This window comes from Oncorhynchus nerka, linkage group LG25, assembly GCF_034236695.1.
Source record: "Oncorhynchus nerka isolate Pitt River linkage group LG25, Oner_Uvic_2.0, whole genome shotgun sequence".
Taxonomy (NCBI): domain Eukaryota; kingdom Metazoa; phylum Chordata; class Actinopteri; order Salmoniformes; family Salmonidae; genus Oncorhynchus; species Oncorhynchus nerka.
Window position 1 is genome coordinate 33,307,889 of NC_088420.1, and position 18,028 is coordinate 33,325,916.

Genomic DNA, 18,028 nt, shown 5'->3' on the forward strand with positions numbered 1-18,028 from the left:
AAACTAACCTGCTCTTGGAGATAATTTCTTTGTTCTTGATTCGGGGAAAAGTGTTATCTAATATGTCGGTGTCCAGTTGCAGGTGGTTCTACAAAAACCAGAGAACACATGGATTTAATATCTTTGAGTTGAGTGGGTAACATGGGCGCGGCCTCATTTTAATAGCTGGGTGCTCTGCCATATGTCATTAACTTCAAATTAAATCCCAAGTTCAAGAAGTTTTTTAAAGGGACAAAAAGACATGACATTAGGTGACAACTTTTTATACTAAATGAAAACAAAAATGTTTTTGGAGTGGTCGCAATGTGACGTGCTGTCATCTTCACATTGCTGCGTCTCATGGAAACGACTAGTTCCTGAAAAGATGTTGGGAAATGCTAGATGTGCGGCAGCTAAGATGGCGAGGAACCTCCTCACGTGGTACAAAACATGGATTTAATATCTTTCAGAGTTTTCTGTTTTTTTGTAGAACCACATGCAACTGGACACTGACATTTTAAAGGAGAACCTTTTTCCTGAATCAAGAACGAAAAAGGTATCGCCAAGAGCAGGTTAGTTGAAGAATCTATGGAAGCATTTTGTATAAGCTGCCCTGTAACGTCAAGTATGGAAATATTGTTATCACATATCTTGCGTAACACAGTGTCTAAGAGTAGACTAGCTATAGCTGAGTAAAGGCATAGGTAGCTCTCAATTTAGAGAGGTTATAAGTGGCTTTGGTAAAGGTAAACTCATTTCTGTAACGTTGATGTCAGTTAAGCTAATGAAGAATATAAAAAAATAAGGGAATTAAAGTTCGGCAACTTACTGTTCAAACAATGTACTTGTGATTGTCTGTGCACTAGCTATAGAAACAGTCTCAGATGTATTTTTGTATTCAGTTTACATAGCAAGCTACTTATTATAAAACCCTTATCACACTTGATAATTTTGTGTCTTCTTTCCACCTAAAGTAGCTAGTTGTGATGTGGAGAGGAGACCTTGTTCCCCGGGCCTTCCAGGCCCCAGTGGATGTCCATGCTAGTGTAGATGGCCAGGTGTACATGTTCAGGAACGGCCAGCCAAATGACTCTGCAGGCTCTTCAGAGGAAGAAGAGTTCAATGTGATGGCGCTTAGGCCCCGGGGGCGGCAGGAGCCGGACCAGGACAGACTGGGCAGCCTCATGCTGCTAGAGAGGGATGTATTGGTTGGGGACAACCTCAACAAACTTGCTCTGCAATATGGCTGCAAAGTAAGTCCTTGAGCCCATTTATTTGCTGTCAGCAAACTGTACATAGTGTACTGTACAGTACACTTAACGTCAGACACTGTACATATAGGTAACTGCCAAAATAAAGGAAAAACCAGAATAAAGTGTCTTAATAGGGAATTGGGCCACCACGAGTTGCCAGAACAGCTTCAATGTGCCTTGGAAAAGATTCTACAAGTGTCTAGAACTCTATTGGAGGGATGCAACACCATTCTTCCACAGAAAATTCTATAATCTGGTGTTTTGTTGATGGTGGTGGAAAATGCGGTGTCAGGTGCTGCTCCTGAATCTCCCATAAGTTTTCAATTGGGTTGAGATTTTATGACTGAGACACACACAATAGTGATGTGCATCTTTCCCTTTCAAGACAAATCAATATGTATCTATGTAGATACATTAGCTACAATAAAGGAATAAAACGTTTTAGCTTGAAACAATTCGATGCAATTTGGTTAGATTAGAGAACGCATCAATTCGATGCATTAACGTTTGCATATATACATATTTTCCATTGTAAATTCAAATATTCTGCTGATGGAGTTCATGAGCTAGGTCTCTGAGCTGGATCAATGTGTGTGAATGTAAATGATGTACAGTATATCACAAAAGTGAGTACACCCCTCATATTTTTGTCATATGAAAAGATATACTCAAATATTTACAACACTGAAGAAATGACACCTTGCTACAATGTAACGTAGTGAGTGTACAGCTTGTATAACAGTGTAAAGTTGCTGTCCCCTCAATAACTCAGCACACAGCCATTAATGTCTAAACCGCTGGCAACAAAATTGGGCCCAATTAGCCATTTTCCCTCCCCGGTGTCATGTGACTCGTTAGTGTTACAAGGTCTCGGGTATGAATGGGGAGCAGGTGTGTTACATTTGGTGTCATCGCTCTCACACTCCCTCATACTGACTGGTCACTGGAAGTTCAACATGGCACCTCATGGCAAAGAACTCTGAGGATCTTAAAAAAAGAATTGTTGCTCTACATAAAGATGGTCTGGGCTATAAGAAGATTGCCAAGACCCTGAAACTGAGCTGCAGCACGGTGGCCAAGACCATACAGCGGTTTAACTGGACAGGTTCCACTCAGAACAGGCCTCTCCATGGTCGACCAAAGAAGTTGAGTACACGTGCTCAGCGTCATATCATGAGGTTGCCTTTGGGAAATGGACGTATGAGTGCTGCCAGCATTGCTGCAGAGGTTGAAGGGGTGGGGGGTAAGCCTGCCAGTGCTCAGACCATACGCCATACACTGCATCAAATTGGTCTGCATGGTTGTCGTCCCAGAAAGGAAGCCTCTTCTAAAGATGATGCACAAGAAAGCTCACAAACAGTTTGCTGAAGACAAGCAGACTAAGGACATGGATTACTGGAACCATGTCCTGTGGTCTGATGAGACCAATATAAACTTATTTGGTTCAGATGGTGTGAAGTGTGTGTGAGGAGTACAAAGACAAGTGTGTCTTGCCTACAGTCAAGCATGGTGGTGGGAGTGTCATGGTCTGGGGCTGCATGAGTGCTGCCGGCACTGGGGAGCTACAGTTCATTGAGGGAACCATGAATGCCAACATGTACTGTGACATACTGAAGCAGAGCATGATCCCCTCCCTTTGGAGACTGGGCCGCATGGCAGTATTCCAACATGATAACGACTCCAAACACACCTCCAAGACGACCACTACCTTGCTAAAGAAGCTGAGGGTTAAGGTGATGGACTGGCCAAGCATGTCTCCAGACCTAAACCCTATTGAGCATCTGTGGGGCATCCTCAAACGGAAGGTGGAGGAGTGCAAGGTCTCTAACATCCACCAGCTCTGTGATGTCGTCATGGAGGAGTGGAAGAGGACTCCAGTGGCAACCTGTGAAGCTCTGATGAACTCCATGCCCAAGAGGGTTAAGGCAGTGCTGGAAAATGATGGTGGCCACACAAAATATTGACACTTTGGGCCCAATTTGGACATTTTCACTTAGGGGTGTACTCACTTTTGTTGCCAGCGGTTAAGACATTAATGGCTGTGTGTTGAGTTATTTTGAGGGGACAGCAAATTTACACTGTTATACAAGCTGCACACTCACTACTTTACATTGTAGCAAAGTGTCATTTCTTCAGTGTTGTCACCCGAAAAGATACACTCAAATATTTACATAATGTGAGGGGTGCACTCACTTTTGTGATATACTGTATGTACTATGTAGGCAGATTAAGTGTTAGCGCTAGTAATGTATCAATATTTTTTACAAATGAGCTATGACATAGCCAATGAATAGCCTATAGTGCTATATCAAATCAAATGTTATTTGTCACATACACATGGTTAGCAGATGTTAATGCGAATGTAGCGCAATGCTTATGCTAATGACCATGCAGTAATATCTAACAAGTAATCTAATCTAACAATTTCACAACAACTACCTTATACACACAAGTGTAAAGGAATGAATAAGAATATGTACATAAAAATATATGAATGAGCGATGGCCGAACGGCATAGGCAAGATGCAGTAGATGGTATAGAGTACAGTATATACAGTGGGGAGAACAAGTATTTGATACACTGCCGATTTTGCAGGTTTTCCTACTTACAAAGCATGTAGAGGTCTGTAATTTTTATCATAGGTACACTTCAACTGTGAAAGACGGAATCGAAAAATCCTGAAAATCACATTTGTATGATTTTTAAGTAATTAAAAATTATACTCATATACCTTAGACTATTGGATGTTCTTATAGGCACTTTAGTATTGCCAGTGTAACAGTATAGCTTCTGTACCTCTCCTCGCTCCTGCCTGGGCTCGAACCAGGAACACAATGACAACAGCCACCCTCGAAGCAGCGTTACCCATGCAGAGCAAGGGGAACAACTACTCCCAAGTCTCAGAGCGAGTGACGTTTGAAATGCTATTAGCGCGCACCCCGCTAACTAGCAAGCCATTTCACACCACATCGTTACACCAGCCTAATCTCGGGAGTTGATAGGCTTGAATTCATAAACCGCAGAGCTGCTGGCAAAACGCACGAAAGTGCTGTTTGAATGAATGCTTATGAGCCTGCTGGTGCCCACCATCGCTCAGTCCGACTGCTCTATCAAATCATAGACTTAATTATAACATAATAACACACAGAAATGCGAGCCTTCGGTCATTAATATGGTTGAATCCGGAAACTATCATCTCAAAAACAAGACGTTTATTCTTTCAGTGAAATACGGAACTGTTCCGTATTTTATTTAACGGGTGGCATCCATCAGTCTAAATATTCCTGTTACATTGCACAACCTTCAATATTATGTCATAATTACGTAAAATTCTGGAAAATTAGTTGCAATGAGCCAGGCGGCCCAAACTGTTGCATATACCCTGACTCTGCGTGCAATGAACGCAAGAGAAGTGACACAATTTCACCTGGTTAATATTGCCTGCTAGCCTGGATTTCTTTTAGCTAAATATGTAGGTTTAAAAATATATACTTCTGTGTATAGATTTTAAGAAAGGCATTGGTGTTTATGGTTAGGTACACGTTGGAGCAACGACAGTCCTTTTTCGCGAATGCGCACTGCATCAATTATATACAACACAGGGCACGCTAGATAAACTTATATCATCAACCATGTGTAGTTATAACTATTGATTATGATTGATTAAGTTTAATGCTAGCTAGCAACTTACCTTGGCTTCTTACTGCATTCGCGTAACAGGCGGGCTCCTCGTGAGGCAGGTGGTTAGAGCGTTGGACTAGTTAACCGTAAGGTTGCAAGATTGAATCCCTGAGCTGACAAGATAAAAATCTGTCGTTCTGCCCCTGAACAAGGCAGTTAACCCACCTAAACCGTCATTGAAAATAAGAATTTGTTCTTATCCGACTTGCCTAGTTAAATAAAGCTTAAATAAAGGTGTAAAAAAAAAAAAAAAACATTTTCAATCGGCGTCCAAAATGACCGATTTCCTATTGTTATGAAAACTTGTAATCGGACATTCCGATTAAATCGGTCGACATCTACTCACTACTCTCTGGAGAGCCTTACGGTTGTGGGCGGAGCAGTTGCCGTACCAAGCGGTGATACAGCCCGACAAGATTCTTTCGATTGTGCGTCTGTAAAAGTTTGAGTGTTTTTGGTTGACAAGCCGAATTTCTTCAGCCTCCTGAGGTTGAAGAGGCGCTGCTGTGCCGCCTTCGCCACGCTGTCTGTGTGGGTGGACCATTTCAGTTTGTCTGTGATGCCGAGGAACTTAACTTTCCACCTTCTCCACTACTGTCCCGTCGATGTAGATAGGGGTGTGCTGTTTGTTTCCCTCTGTTGGTTCCACGCCCCTACCTTATTTTACTCCTGAAGTCCACGATCATCTCCTTAGTTTTGTTGACGTTAAGTGTGAGGTTATTTTCCTGACACCACACTCCGAGGGCCCTCATCTCCTCCCTGTAGGCCGTCTCGTCGTTGTTGGTAATCAAGCCTACCACTGTAATGCCGTCTGCAAACTTGATGATTGAGTTGGAGGCGTGCATGACCACGCAGTCATGGGAGTACAGGAGGGCTGCCCCCTCACCACCTGGGGGCGGCCCGTCAGGCAGTCCAGGACCCAGTATCACAGGGTGGGGTCGAGACCCAGGGCCTTAATGACGAGTTTGGAGGGTACTATGGTGTTAAATGCTGAGCTGTAGTCGATGAACAGCATATTATAGCACAACTTTAGATTTCAAACCATCTCAGAATAGTTTTTACGGTTCTGAAGTTTTTAGTGATTTCTTCTCGTCACTGCACCTCACAAAAGGCATTGCTGTACTTGTTATACAGGGTAGTGCTGATAATTTCATATCTAAAATTAGGCATATACACTGATTGTTTAAAGCAAAACAATTTCTGATGGTGAACTGGAACAATCTAAATAAATCTATGTAAGCCCTGTTCAGCAGGTATCGCCAGAAGAGTTGTCTCCAGTAGCTTACTTTTATTTCAGTAAAACACCATTTTCAACAGCGTATAGTTAACAATAAATTACATAGGTTGTCACTAGGGATGCAAATGTCTATCAATTGTTGCAGACTAACCAACCCCCATTAACCTGTTAACAAACGTCAAAATAATATTTACGTTCGACCAAGACACTGTTCCTGTTTCATGACTGAGATTTGTTAAATTCTTAAACCAATTTTAATTCCACGAAATTGTGCAAATTAACCTATAGACTGATAAGCATGACCGGCTAACCGTTAATATCCTTAGTTGGCACTCGACTAATAATGCTTAACATCACGCAAGCCTAAGCTCGAAGCTGGGCACAGTGCTCAGTTTTTTAGTAGGCTACTGATATTGCCTGGGGTTGTTCGGCATGCAAAATGACTTGAAGCTCAATGTCAACACCATTATATGCAGTTTGACACTGAAGGAGAGGATGCATCAGTTGACAAAAGATGAGAGGTAGGCCTGTTTTTGGAAAGTAAAAATAATGTAATATGAGCCCCCCCAAAAAATGTGAACCGGTGATTCAATGCATTCTACATTTGGTTTGGTTCGGGGTCCGTGGACTGATGCACTTCTATCTTTAACATTTGAATCGGGGACCACACACACACACCCTTTAAGCCCTCTATGCTCCCACTTTCAAAGTCATTGAAATCTCTTCTAGCCCTGGAAGCCAAAATAATGGGCAACTGGGCATTTTATACATGACCCTAAGCATGATGGAATGTTAATTGCTTAATTCATGAACCACATCTGTAGAAGCAACTTCTTTCAAAATGTTTCCCCTCATGTACTCGTGTTTTCTTTATTTTGAGTTACCTGTATGTGTCTGCATAGGCTACTGATAATGTGTGCTCACATTATGCCAATATTGACTCTCTTCTTCCTCTCAACAGGTGGCCGACATAAAGAGGGTGAACAACCTGATTCAGGAACAGGATATGTTTGCATTGAAATCAATCAAAATCCCTGTGAAGAAACACAGCTTATTGACTAACACAGAACACAGAACCTCAAATTCATCCACACCACAGGACAAACCTACAGCCAGCTCATCTGGTAGGCCACATTTACAGGAATACACTGACTTCCTCAAGGAAGTGGATCATGACATCGAGAGACTGATTCAAACCACAGATGCACAGAATGAGGTCTTTTTAGAGGCTGCAGGGCGGCCACAAAATTTGGGCTACAGAGGCCAGCGCTTGACCAGCTATGGAGCAGACTGGGGCATCCAGTGGTGGAACATGCTCCTGATAGGCATTATCCTGCCTGTCTTTTATGTTGTTTATATCAAAACACAAGACACTGGAGTGCCTGCTGCTGTAGCGACCTCAAACAGCTCAGGGACAGGCCTCAGCACAGAAAGCCCTAGGAACACTTTTAGCAGCCAGGAAAATGTCCCTCAGTCTGAACGAACCAAACACATAGTTCAGGCAAAGAATGTCTATGGACTTCATGCTTAACGTCACTTTAAAGAACCAAACCAGTGTTCTGCTTAAAGGTCATCAAAGAAGTGTTGTTGTGTAACATTTCTTTACAAAAGATTGAAGTTGTAGTATGGATTTCTGTAAGTGTTTTATCACAGACATTGGACTTCATGGTTTCAGATGTGTGCCTTATTAGATGTCTGACTTATCCAGTCAACGGTTCTTTCTTCTTTGTGCTAATTATTTTGAAAACATTTTAACGTTTGCTGTTTGACAACCTTACAACTGCAATTGAATATGGATATTCAGTTTCGGATTTGCTTAAACATTCTGAACTGATTGTAAAATATCTGTGTGTTTGTTAGTCTTCATGTCCAAATGTAGTGCCATTTTATAGAGATGTTTGTTTTCTTTGCGAGGCATTGGAAAACCTCCTGTGTGTGTGACAGAATCTGTCTGAAATGCAATGCTCGACTGAGGGACCATACAGACACTTGTATGTGTGGGGTACAGCGATGAGGTAGTCATTAAAAAAAAAAAAAGTGTTAAACACTATTGCACACCGAGTTTTTAACTTATTGTTAAGCAACTTTCTACTCCTGAACATACACTGAACAAAAATAAACGCAACATGTAAAGTGTTGGTCCCATGTTTCATGAGCTGAGATAAAAGATCCCAGAAATGTTCCATACCTACAAAAAGCTTTTATCTGAAAGTTTCTACACAAATTTGTCTACATCTGTTAGTGAGCATTTCACCTATGCCAAGATAATCCATCCACGTGACAGGTGTGGCAACTCAAGAAGCTGATTAAACAGCATGATCATTACACAAGTGCACCTTGTGCTGGGGACAAAAGGCCACTAAAATGTGCAGTTTTGTCACACAACACAATGCCACAGAAGTTTTAAGGGAATGTGCAATTGGTATGCTGACTGCAGGAATGTCCACCATTATTTAATGTTAATTTCTCTACCAAAGCCACCTCCAACGTTGGTTTAGAGAATTTGCCAGTACGTGCAACCGGCCTGTCATCCGCAGACCAAATGTATGGTGTCATGTGGGCGAGCGGTTTGCTGATGTCAATGTAATAAGCAGAGTGCACCATGGTGGGGTTATGGTATGGGCAGGCATAAGCTACGGACAACAAACACAATTGCGTTTTTTTGATGGCAATTTGAATGCAGCGATACCATGACGAGATCCTGAGGCCCATTGTCGTGCCATTCATTAGCCGTCATCACCTCATCTTTCAGCACAATGCACGGCCCCATGCCGCAAGGATCTGTACACAATTCCTGGAATTTGAAAGGCCAGTTCTTCCATGGCCTGCATACTCACCCATCGAGCATGTTTAGGATACTCTGGATCTAATATCCAGCAACTTCCCACAGCCATTGAAGAGGAGTGGGATAACATTCCACAGGCCACAATCAACAGCCTGATCAACTCTATGCGAAGGAGATGTTGTGCTGCATAAGGCAAATGGTGGTCACATCAGATTTATGTTCCACGCCCCTACCTTATTTTAAAGAATCTGTGACTTATATGAACTGTAACTAATATCTTTGAAATTGTTGCATGTTGCGTTTATATTTTTCTGTATATTTAGGCTTGCCATAAAGTGGTTGAATACTTATTGACTTGACATTTCAGCTTTTCACTTTTTATTAATTCATATACATTTTGAAAAACATTTTCCACTTTACATTATGGGTTATTGTGTGTAGGCCAGTGAAAAAATCTCAATTTAATCCATTTTAAATTCAAGCTGTAACACAACAAATGTGGAAAAAGTTGAGGGGTGCGAATGCTTTCTAAAGGCACTGTATAAGCACCCACTAGAAAGCAAAACTGCCATTTATATTTAGTAGTCACAATCCATTTCAATCAGGTGCTTTCACTCTGTGCCGATCAGTTAATGTTACTCCTGGAAAAATGTAGCCTGATATTGCAATGGTCTTTGTTCCATTTAAATCCAGAACAGTGTGAATATGTGAATGCATTAATTACACAATTTATTAACTTTTGAGTTAATATTAAACCATTTTTATAATCCACCAGTTTAATACATTTTAAATGGGGGGGGGGGGGGGGGTAATTAGGTGTTATTTATTGAAGCATTTATTTGTGGATTTAAAAATAGGACATACCTTCAATAGTTTTCCTGGATGAAAAATGCATTTACTTTATGCCCTATACTGTTTTAGATTAAGACAAAAGCACAGTAGGACTTCGGAGTATTGTATTTGATTCAAGTTGGGCCTTCTTCAAACCCTTTAAAAAAACTGAAATCTTGACGTTTTAAAGCAAGTTTGTTGCAATTTGAAGGATTAATCCCTTATATTGCAAAAAATGTTTGTAAGCCTACAAAATAAAGAAATGTCCAGTGATACATACTGTATAGGTTAATATTTGTACATGTATAGTCATTTTAATTCCACTCTGCTTTAGTGAACTCTCCAACCTGTAGATCAGTGTTTCCAACTACAGTCCTCCAGTACCCCCAACAGCACACATTTTTGTTGTAGCCCCAGACAAACTTACGTTGAATCGGGTGTGCTTGTCTGGGGCTACAACAAAAATTGAGTTACAGCCTTATTCTAAAATTGATTTAATGTATTGTTACCCTCTTCAATATACACAATACCCCATAATGACAAAGTGAAAACAGTTGTTTTTCACATTTTTGCAAATGTATTACATTTTTACATATTCAGATCCTTTGCTATGAGACTCAATTGAGCTCAGGTGCATCCTGTTTCCATTGATCATCCTTGACTGGAGTTGGGAAACACTGCTGTAGATCATGCAGGAGAGATGGGGATTGCAGTTGAGCTCTATTTATGACACCCCAACCCCTGAATAAAGCAGACCCCATCTGTACTGTTGAGTGTAAATAGATTCATGGACAACTCCAAGCGCTGCAGCTTTAAGAAGTTTGCACACTTGAGCAGTTGGCCACGTAAACAGCCCTAATACTTTTTCCAAGGAGCTTTCAGCGCTCATCTCTCTAGCACATTGGCCACAGACTCCCTCACTGACATTCCTGTCACTGTCTAGTTCTGCAGAGCTGCCACCAGGAGACAGTGTTGCACTTAAATGAAAAAGGCGATGTCTCGTGAATTTTTCACTCAAGGTATGTTTCGGTTTAATTTGCCACAGAAGCGAAAACATAACTCAGTTTCCAGTCTTTCTCTGAAATGTATGCCTGATTCTGAGGGACTCCATATCTGACAGATTTCAGTGAGTTCAAAGGTGCTGTAAACTGACAATTAAACCCAAGGCTTTGAATTGTAGGTTCCATTTGAATCCCCGCTGATCATTTAGGGAAAGAACAAATCCAAAGACTTAAATAACAGAAGGTACAAACAATTAACTCTTTCCCTGTGTTAGATAAGGCCTGTTTCGGTTGGGAAAACCAGAGTTTTGATTTTCCTCAACTCCCCAGGGGCTTTGGCAGACACATTGTAATTTGTAGTGCAATTTCCAGCAGGGTTGGTTTTGCAGGTGCCTGTGAATGAATGCAGGGCATGTTGGGGAATGAGACAAGCAACTTGCTGTCTGCTGGGCTGTGAATATGAGCATTGTTGCACAGTGACAGGTAGGTAGCTATGGTATACACTGTTTGGGGCAGGTCCAATGGGAGGTAGTGTATGGAATTACTTTTGTGCCTTTATTAAGCAAAACATTAGAATTTGAGTATTGAAAAATATATTTAAAAGGAAATCCCTAACCCAAAGTCAATACCAAAGTATTGAGAGTAAAATAAGAAAACACTTTCTGAAATGCAATAACAAATTAATGAGAAAGGTGTATTGACCAGGCTAGATCATAAATGAAGACAGGATTGACGAGACAGACGATTGAGCTTACGAATTCCCGGTTTATTAACCCAACATAGGCTACTGTTCGGCCATAGCCCACACCATATAAATCAAGGATCACAGTATAAAACAGTGACCAGCTCTTGTTACGATAAAACGTAAGAGAACAATGGCTAAGCATGGTCTTAAACTTGCAGTGCTCCACCCCCATGCCAAACCCTCCCTGCACCAACCACAAGGATGCCCGGCACCGGAACATTCCAGGCATTCCCGTGGTTGGCAGATAGCAGGTTGACTGGCATGTCAGACCCTGCAAACACTGGGTACTGGTAAGTACGACAACAAACAGCATAACTCATAACACACAGCGGAATTAATTGACAGAAGAAAATAATGAGAGCAGGGAGGAGGTCCGACACCTTAACAATGCACTCACCAGTGATGCATTTATTTTGGGGTGGAAAACAACATGGATTCCAATTGTAACATTTAGGAGAAAACAACTTTACAGCTACACAGCCCCCCCACCACAAATGTCCTCATCCCTGAGAGAACAAAGTCTCTGAAGTGCCATAGATGTCTCCTTTACCTGTGTGGCCGCGATGGGAGCAGAGGGTCCAGATGTGGAACAGGGGGCTCAGTCCGTGACAGGGGGCTGCCCCTCTGGGGCCCAGGGGATGAAGGCAGGGACATGGGGGACAAGAATGAGGAAATGGGATACAGTCCATGGCTCCGGGGAACCACTCAGACACAGAGAGGAAGACTGAGTGGTCCTTCTGGAGCCTTGTCTGCGGCACCTGGGTGTGGATGCTTGGGGAATGTTGTGGGGGTTTGAGGAGAAGACGCCCCTCTGTATGGGGCTAACCTGTCCCTGTGCAGTGCCTCCTTTCTCCCCTGCAGCCCCCTACCCCTGGGAGAAAGCTGCACCCAGTACACTCCCCTACCCTCACCTTTCCAACTGACCCGTTGGAAAGTTGGCATCCTATGACGGTGCCATGTTTAAAGTCACTGAGCTCTTTGGCATGGGCCATTCTACAGCCAATTATCAATGTACAACCTACAATAAGTGCACTAGTCATTCAATTACTGTTTTTATTGTTCACAATAACTGTATGTTCTAGTTTGGTGCATGTTGTCACAACCAACCATTAATTAACTTAGATTTACCCAAGTATGGACTTATTATAGTTCAATTGGGTGTTATAGCACAGGTAAGGATGACAATTTACAATCTACTGCCTTTCAGGACCAAGAATGATGAATGATGAAGCGGGACAGATAAATCAGCCTCTGGTACTGTTCCCTGGGGGATATAATAATTCATTACCATAGTGTTGACAATTGACAATATTTACTACTGTTTGCAAACAGAAACTTGACTTGCAACAAACAAAATGTCACAAGAACTCAGTGGAGGATGGGACTACAATAAGAATATAATACAATTTTAACTCTACCATACCATAGAGTAGCACTTAAATTGGAATATTGCTGTAGGCTTCAGCTACATGGCTAGCCGTGGAGGTTGTTGAGAGCACACAAGGGTAACATCTCACTTCTCCACCCTTCTCCTGAAATGTGCTCTTGCTCACTCCTCATCATGGATTTAAAAGCATAGCAGAGGTGTGTAAGCATTGGCAGGAGGGAGTTTCCAGCATTGCTAAAGCCATGCAAGGAAGTGTGCAAGTGCACTTAAGGAGAAGGGTGGCGAATCTCATTTTGGTACTGCCTATGATCAGTACCAAGTAATGACTTTCAATCACAGAGTTAGATTGTGTCTACTAATATATATACACACACACACACACACACACACACACATGCAACCTCTACCTCCTATCTATCTATGTTGAACATTTGTCATTTAGCAGACGCTCTTATTCAAAGCGACTTACATGAGCAATTAGGGTTAAGTGCCTTGCTCTAGGGCACATCGACAGATCTTTCGCCTAGTCTGATCGGGGATTCAAACCAGCAACCTACTAGGCTACCTGTCACGCTCATGTAGAAGTAGGCCTAACTAATATAGGATACCTACTTGTATAGATGAACTCCAGCTGCTCCATGAAGATGAGCTCCTACGTGCTCACTACTCAGTGAAGATGCCCTTGACTGTTGTCCATCACCACTCTCTTCCAGCCACATCTGGAACTCCTAAACAGAGACAGGCAGGCAGCCAAGACAGACAGGCACAGCCAGTGTGAGAGCCTGGCCACAAAAAAAGAAACAAATAGAGAATTTGTCTATAGGACATGCACACTGAATAGTGTACTTTAATAAAACGCTTTCAGCACTACGCTCTAGCTCCCAAGAACCCATTGCCATACAGCACTTGAGTCATGAGAAGGGCTGGTAGCTAGTGCCCTTGTTCTTCAACTGGAAGTCAGTAGATTGTGCGGACGAGCAGGGTGACATGGGAGCACTTGGGAATGTTGAACACCAGGTGGGCTGCAGCATTCTGGATAAGTTGCAGGGGTTTGATGACACAAGTGAGGAGCCCAGCCAAAGCGAGTTGCACTAGTCCAGACGGGAGACAAGTGCCCAGATTAGTACATGCGCAGCTTCCTGTGATGTTTTCAGAGAACAGGGTGTGGTCCTGGGTCACACCAAGGTTCTTTTCACTCTGGGCTGGGGACACTGGAGTTGTCAACCATTATGGAGATGTCTTGGAGCGGGAAGGCCTTCCCTTGGAAGGAAGAGCAGTTCCGTTTTGCTGAGCTTGAGGTGGTGGGTTGACATCCAAGCTGAGATATCTGCCAGTCAGCCGGAGATGCATTTTGCCACCTGTGTCTCACAAGGGCGGAAAGACAAAGGTAGTTGAGTGTTATCTGCATTGCAATGATAGGAGACCATGTGAGGATATGACGGAGCCCAGTAACTAGGTGTATAGAGAGGAGAGGGCCTAGATCCAAACCCTGGGGGACACCAGTAGTGAAAGTACATGGTGCAGACACAGATCCGCTCCACATCATCTGGTAGGAGCAGCCTGCCAGGTAGGATGCAGTCCAAGAGTGTGCAGAGCCTAAGACGCCCAGCCCTAAGAGGAGGATCTGATGGTTCACAGTGTCAGAGGAGAGAGAGTCAACTTTGGCAGTCTGGAGATCCTCTGTGACACATGGAAGAGCAGTCTCGGTTGATTGACCTGTCTTGGTTTGGGTAAAGAAGAGCACTCAGAGATATCGAGAGATTTGGTCAGAGACAGCACACAAGTGTTTTGGAAAGAAAATAATACTGGTCTGTAGTTTTTTTGTTGGTTTCTTGAAGGGAGCGAATCGGGCCATTTTGAAGTTGGAGGGGATGCAGCCAGTGGTCAGGGATGAGTTGAGGGAAGTGAGAAGGTCTCCAGAGATGGTCTGGAGCAAGTGGTGGGATTGAGTGGCCAGCCAGACCTCACTAGTTGCAGTATTTCATCTGGAGAGAGAGGGGAGAAAGAAGTCAAGGCGTAGGGTAGTTCTATGTGAGTGGGACCAGTGGACTCAATAGGCTGAGTGAATCACGAGCGGATGTCGTTAACCTTCTTTTCAAAGTGGTTAACAAAGTTGTCCATAGAAAGGGAGGAGGGGCAGGGGTTGGAGGATTGAGGAGGAAGGTGCAAGAGTTTCCTAGGGTTAGAGGCAGAAGCTTGACATTTAGAACGATAGAAAGTGGCCTCAGCAGCAGATAGAGAGGAAGAGAGAAGGAGTGAAAGGACGATTTTCGATCACAATAAGTCACTCAGCCACAGAGCAGGAGGGGAGGGCCGAGCCGAAACGGAGTAATGCGAGTCATAGGATGCGGGAGGAGAGTAGTGTCGAAGAGGCAGAATCAGGATACAGGAGCGAGAATGGTTTAGAAGGGAGAGATGGTAGGATAGAAGAGTAGATAGAGCAAAGACTGCAATGGTGCATGATTATATGGTTAGGGGCTCAGTGGCTAGGGTTGGTGGAGAGGGAGACTGAAAAGGGAAAAGTAGTAGTCAGATCTTACAGCCTCTAGTAAAGATGAGGTCTAGTGTATTGCCTGCCTTGTGAGTGGGAGAAGACAGGGAAAGGTCAAGAGGCAAGGAACTAGTTGGAAAGAAATTAATCGAAGGCAGACGTTGGGTACGAAGAGCGGTCAGCCATCGTCAGGAAATGAGGTTATCAAGGTGTCAAGCTCATTGAGGAACTAAGGGCACCTGGTAGGCGATATACGAAAACAATGTTAAGCTTGAGTGGACTAGTGACAGCAGGGAATTCACATGAGCTAGACAGGTGATTGAGGGAGAACAGAGAAAATCTCCACTTAAGAGAAATTAGTAGCCCTGTGCTACCACCGCGAGAACCAGATGCTCACAGACTATGAAAACAGTCAGTTGAAAAGAGAGCAGCTGGAGTAGCATTGTTCTTTCGGGTGATCCATGTCTCCGTATGGCCCAAAAAGTAAAAGGGACTGAAGGGCTGCATAGGCTGAGATTATCTTCTTGATTGTAGCTCAGCAGTTTCAAGCACTGCCAGAGACCAGGAATTCCACATGGGTTGTGCATGCAGGGTACACTAAATTAGAAAAGTTGCAACTAGGGAGTTGGGAGCGTCTATAACGCCTACAGGGAGAGGAGCAAACAGGTTTAGAAAACACACAGTAGCCAACGCTACAAAATAGGAAAAACGAGATCCGAAAATAACTAGGTAAGATACTCAAGTGAGAGAGTGGTGTAGAGCCCTCCTCAAATAACTCGTCAGAACAACTCTGCAGGACCTTCTTAGTTTTGTGACGAGACCGCCACTGACAGGACCACCACTGAGAAAACAGAGGAGACTGAAGTACTAACACTAATTGCTACTTGTCTTACAGAGGGGAAGAGCACACCTCCCGGTACTAATTGCTGATTGCCTAAGAGAGGAGAAACCACTCCTCCTCCAATAAAGCCACTGATTATGAAAACAACAAGTCACAAATTGACCTGCCCCTTAATCCTGGTTGATGTATCAACAATCATCTGCAAGTTCTGAGCAGTCAGAAGTTCACACACCAAGTTGGCTACTGGGAAGACAGGCAGCGCTTAAAGTAGATGGCCCTAGCTAGCAAAAAGACAGTACTAGACAACAATTATATGTAGATAGACATCAGGAGTCCTCTAACTATAAAAGGAAGTACACTGAGATGGAGCCTGAGAAGCTGGTTATATACTCAGAAAATAGTTTGCAACCACTCCCCATCCAATACAGCCCCTGACTACCAAAATAACTGTCACAAATTGCCCTGCCCCTTAATCCTGGATGATTTGTCAACAATCATCATGGGTCATCATGGATGTGTCAACAACCATGCTATTTAGCTAGCTAGCTTATTGTTCCAATGCATCTTCTAAAATGTGAAATTACAAGACAGAAAATACACTTACCTAAGGGTGTTTCCTGATGTCCTCCTTGCTGTAAATGTAGCTACTGTTAGCTAGCTAGGCTAGTCAGTCCCAGTGGGCTGGAAGAGTTAAATCAATTAAAATGATTTGTTTTATGCACTAGGTGGCTAGTTAGCAGAAAACACTGTAGGCTCTCTGCATTGCTATATAACATAGCTGTACTGGCCATGTTTTAACCTGCTAGCTGGGATATATATTATTGTTATGAACTGTACCTCCAAAACCAGTTGACCAATGGATGCATCATCTATGCCTCCCTCTAAACCCCACTTACATGGAGTAAAGGTGGCAAAAACTTTGGAAATGCAAAAAAACGCAGCAAAAGAAAGGGTTAGCAATCGCATTATAATTTAAACTGTTTCAATGAAAACATATTCTTTGCATAAATTTACAATGAATTTGTTCTTGCCTTTAAAAAGTATTTCCTTACAATATTGTTAGTTTTGCTCTCAACATTTTTGGGTACATTTTTTGCCTTCAATGTCATTATTTTTGCTTGCAATAATAAGACATTTGTTATCGAATTATAATGTTTGCTTGATAAAGGCACAAAAGTAATTCCATAGCAGTGAAGGCATACAGGATGTCATGAGTAATTTATCCCCATGCATCAACAACCAAAGTTCATGATATCCCCATTCAGAACCCCATAGAGGGAGCAGAGCTTGTTTATGGACTTTCCTACATTTCAATGCTAATGTCACCTCTTGATTAGCAAATTTCCTTTAAAAAATGTTGCAGCTCAAAGCTGCTCAACATAGCAGTGCCTGGGTTCATGATGTACATGTTCTCTGCTCATTCTTCGCCCTGCCATGTGCATAATTTCCGAGCAATATCTGTGTCACATAGCAGAATCGTATTGATTGTTAAATCTGTTGTGCCTCGAGTCAGCACAACCTAAAGATCAATATCGAATATGACCAACGAACACATGATCTGATATAGTGTATCATTGGTTTGATTTCAGATGAGAAGAAAATTACTTCTTATTTTTTTGTTGTAACAAAAAAAAGAATCTGGGAGAGTTTGTCCCAGATGATGAAGCAACGAGTGTGCATTTGGCGGTTCATGGCAGGAGACCTTTTAATTTTAATCTCGTAGGTTTTGGTGTGGATTCAAATAGAAACTCCACTATTGGATTCTCTGCCAAAATTATAACGTATAATGTTATGCC

General features: G+C 42.6%; 1 pseudogene; it reads left to right on the top strand.

Annotated features, from left to right (window-relative positions):
• The first annotated feature begins 965 nt into the window (after window positions 1–965).
• Window positions 966–9,156, top strand: LOC115109793 (lysM and putative peptidoglycan-binding domain-containing protein 4-like; annotated as a pseudogene).
• Window positions 9,157–18,028: the final 8,872 nt, after the last annotated feature.